Here is a 5,000-nt window from a genome sequence, read left to right as displayed (position 1 = left end):
AACGTTTCCCTAAAAGAAATGGAAAAACTTTCAAAATACAAAGACCTGGAAATAGAGGTAACTCGAATGTGGAATCTAAAAACAGAAACAATTCCTATCATAGTAGGTGCCTTAGGTATAATAAAAAAATATTCAGACAAATACATAACAAAAACACCAGGACTTACAAATATATATAACATACAGAAAATTGCACTAGTGGGCACTGCACACATCCTACGCAAAACACTTTCAATACAGTAACCATAAGAGCATCACAGCAAACCACAGCACATATCCAAGGCACACAGAGCTGCACTCGGTAGTGAAGTGAAAGCACGTTATAAAAATAAAACTACTGAACAATAATAATAATAATAATAATAATAATAATAATAATTCAACATCCTTAAGCAATCCTTATTCAAGGACCATTTGAGTGGGATGGGCTACTTGACCTAAAGAAAATTCTAACTGGGCCCAACCTGCAACGTCATGTGCTGTTTATCTTGATATGAGATTGCCATGTTGCACACATGGTTGTGATGCATGTGTCTGGTGTACCCTTATCAGATGAGTAGCCATGATGGGTATATTAGGCTTTATATATTTCACCCAGTGTCACTCTGATGGCATGCTCTGCTCTCTCACTCAATAACAATTTCAAATTTAAGCACAAGGCCAGCAATTTCAGGGGAGAGGGTGAATGGATTTCATTGACCCCCAAAAGATGAAAGGTAAAGTCAACCTCAGCGAAATTTGTATTCAGAACATAAAGATGGACAAAATGCCACTAAACATTTTGCCTGGCGTGCTAATGATTCTGCCAGCAAGCTACCTTCATAACTCTTGATGCAGTACCAGGCAGTAGCTCTCATGGCTTCTGGTCGTTACTGATTGGAAATGTTAACATGGTATAAAAGATAGGCTACAGCAAATATTCTGCTCAATACCACAGATTTGCTAGTCAGTTGCTTGACCATTACCAGTTGAGGAGGTCCTTTAGAGGTTGACAATATGTGCATCTCTGATCATGAACAGGAGTAGTGGAGGAGCATTATAGCCATGTGTTGAAAGGAATTCTTTGGGGTTTGAATAAGTTACTTCTGGAAACATGGGTTTTTCATTCATCATCCTTAAACAACCCTCATTCAGGAACCTTTTGAGCAGGATGAGCTACTCAACCTGAACAACATTACAACTGGGCTCCACCTGCAAGGCAGTGTGTTATTTATCTTTATATGCATTTACCATGTCATACACATATGGTTGTGATTCATTAAATTTACTTGAGGATGGCACATCATTCTCCACCCTCACTCTCCTTTTGAAGTGAAATTTGAAAGAAGAATGTCTCTATCCTCATGCCTTTCAGTCTTGTCCACCAGACGTCTTTCACAACAGCCACAGTGAAAGGGAAACTACCTTACCTGCTCAATTAAAGGTGGGTGGCAGGGCAACCATCACTATGAACTTGGCCAATAGACAGATCCAACCCACATGCAACAGCTTCCACAAGTCAGCAATGCTCAGACACTGAAAGAGTGCATGCAGAACAGTTTCATCGATCTGCACACACTTCAGCCTTTCTGAAAGCACATCCATGCCCTTAGAGTTTATCTCAAATTGGTAGCACCCATTGGTAGCACTGAACTTCTGGAAATTATCCATGGTAATCTATGACCAGAAAGTCCTCAAGAGCAGACTAAACAGTTCATTTTCATCGACACCTAAAGTCTCCTTGAGAACACAATTGCACTTCCCTGCCATTAATTCTCTATATATTGCCAAAGTGGAACATCCAGCAATCTCATTTCCCAACTGGCAGAGGGCTCAGAGCACCTAACAACACTAGGTGCCAAATGCCCAATTTCAGTCTTTCTTTCACCCAGGTCTGCAACTCTATCAAGGAAACAAGCTGAGGATAGATATGCCTCACAAATGAATCCCACACATATTCACTGCCCCAAAATCATTACAGGTGGTGAAACCTCAGCACATGTCTGTTTAAGCTGCCATGCAGAGGGTGCTGGCAGCAGACTAACTGCCTAACCACAGGAATGCTTCCCTTACACAAGAAGATAAAAATGAGATGCTCCAACCTGATTACGCAGTAACCAGGGCAGGGCACAACAGTCAAGTGATAACTGATGGCAGATGCGATGTAAGCATTTGCTATCTCTGCCCGACCTTTGAGGACAGCTTCCTCTCTGGTCACCATGTTCATCAGACTGGCCACCATGTTCATCAGACTGGCCACCATGTTCATCACCTCATCCCAGTTCTTATCTGCTTGGAGGTCAGGACCAAAACAGATCCTAAGCAGTTTAACTGGTCTATCAATTCAGTGTCCAGTGCTGTCATCTGACAGTATCAATCTGCCTTTCCAGGTGCCCAGCCTTTTTTCTATAATATAGGCACAAGGCCTGAACTTTTGATGGGATACAAGAGGGCCTCCAACAACATCCAGTCAAGGAACCCCATAGATCAAACACTACTCTATACAGGCTGATAACTGACCTAGAGGCTGATATTACTCAAACCATTTTCATCGCAGTCACCTGCTTTTTAACAAATTCACATACGTTTAATAGAGATGATCTCTAGAAATGACCTTCCATGCATGTATGTTTGTATATGCATTTATATATGTCTATATATTCATGTGTATGCATGTGTCTCTATAGTTGTGTGTGCGCATGTGTATGTGTGTGTGTATCTCTGTGTGCATGTATTCATATGTGTGTGTGTGTGTGTGTGTGTATTTGTATATGTGCATGCCAGTGTGTGTGTGCATCTCTATATGTACAAGTGTGTGTATGTGTGTATGTGTGTATGTGTGTAAGTGTACTAGTGTGTGTGTATTCTGTGTATGTGACTAAGTGAATTGGTGTGTGTGTGTGTGTGTGTGTGTGTAAAGATATGTGGGTACGTTCATCAAAACCACTGGCAGGACTGGACAGTTTTTTTTTTCCTTATCTTGTTTCTGCCTTTCATTTTTAATTTTTTTTTTTTTTTTTCATTATTGATAAGAAATATCTAGAGAGAGATTTTTCACTGAGATACTCTACAGAGATTCTAGAAAAAGAGTGAGGGAGATAGATTCCTTTATCTGGTCTAGATTTATTAAAAGCAAAACGAAAAAGCCCCACAAAAACACAAGTTAAAATAGTCTTTCATTTATCTCTGTGTGGAAGTTTCAATGCCAAATAAACAGCAATGACAACAAACAGCAGCAGCAGTAACAACAGCAACAAATTTTAATAATAATAATAATAATAATAATAATAATAATAATAATACCCATTAATTAAAATGTTATTTATCTCCAGTAACAAGGAAAAAAAAAACCTCAGATGAATACAGCTGAAGATATGATGTCTAGAGATAGGAGGTGGAGTGTTTGAGAATACATGTGTGAATGTATGTGTGTGCATGTCTTAGTGGGTCTGTGTGGATGAATGAGTATGTATGTTTGGGTATGGATGGGAACTGTATGTGTGAATGTGTGTGTGTGAGTGTAATGCTTAATGTATGTTCCTAACTATCTATTCCTGGTGAACAATATCGGGGAAAGCAAATTTTAAACAAAGATTATAAGAGAATGAGTCTCTCGCACACACTCTCTTTCTCACATATATATAGACAGGCAAATATACATGCACATACATACATGCATGCATGCACATATACACACATATTCATATAGATACACACACATACAAGCTCACATATATGTATATGTATACATACATTAAGTCACACCCCCATGCCAACAAGGCAAACCAACTTGATATATGTGTGTGTGTGTGTGTGTGCAAGTGTATGTATAGAGATATATGTGCATACATATGTATGTGTGTATATATGTATGTATGTGTGTGTATACACACACACACACACACACACACACACACACACACACACACAAACATCTGCCCTTTTCTTTCATTTGAATCCATTCCCCCCTCCTCCTTCACCAAATTTCTTTCACACTGGCAAAAATAAATAGTAACAGCTTTGAATGGCAATATTATTTGTCAATAATAGAAATTTAATCAGTGTACATATATATGAGTGTGTGTGTGTATATATATACATATGTATGTGTAAGTAAGTGGTAACTGGATTAAGAGACAGAGAGAGAGGCAAAGAAAGAGTGAGAGAGAAGAACCTACAAATGTATTTTTTTACTTACTTAAAGACACTGAGACAAACAATAACATTAGACTGAAGAGGGTCATGTGTTTGGAGAAATATTAGATTGTCAGACAGTATTTGGTTTCATCTGTCTACACACTGGTTTTCGTTTAAACATCCATCTCTTCAGGCATGTTAACAGAAATACCAGTAATATATAAGGAATCATTTCTTCCCCCAAGGCAAATTCTTGCATAGAAGTCACGTTAGTTTTAAGTATTTATTATTTAGTGGGTCTTTAGTTTTTCACTAGATCGTTTCGTTGACCAATCTTGGTTCAGGATTCTAAGTGGGAACATTAATGTCACACTGAAGAATGATTTCACAGATGTCTGCAGTTGATTCTATGAATGCATTCAAATGAAAACTCTGAAACAGTTGAACAAAAATAACAAGTATCTATTTCAAATGATTAGTTATTCTGTCTGTAATAATATGCAGATATAGACTGGTGTATATCTGAAATAGTTATACAGTCACTAACAATATACAAGGGTTGGCTGAAAAGTTCATATGCTTATCAAGATACTCTCATGAAATGTGATCAAATGAGGTTTAGTTTTCAACATAGTCCCCTTGCCTTCCACACACTTCCATTGGTGTTGCAGTGCTTGGGTCCTATTGGTGAAGAAGTTTTCATCCTGTTCATCAAAAAAATCCTTCAACAGCAGATATAACGTCATCATCATAGCAATACTGCTTCGCAGCCAAGTGTATTTTCATGATAGGGAACACATGTTAGTCAGATGAGGTGAGGATAGAGAGAGTGATCAACCAGTTCAAAACCATGGTCATGCACAGCAGCCATTGAAACCAATGAC

The sequence above is a fragment of the Octopus bimaculoides genome, chromosome 9 (genome assembly GCF_046866305.1).
Source record: "Octopus bimaculoides isolate indiv1 chromosome 9, ASM4686630v1, whole genome shotgun sequence".
NCBI classification, from domain to species: Eukaryota; Metazoa; Mollusca; class Cephalopoda; order Octopoda; family Octopodidae; genus Octopus; species Octopus bimaculoides.
This window is presented reverse-complemented; position numbering follows the sequence as displayed.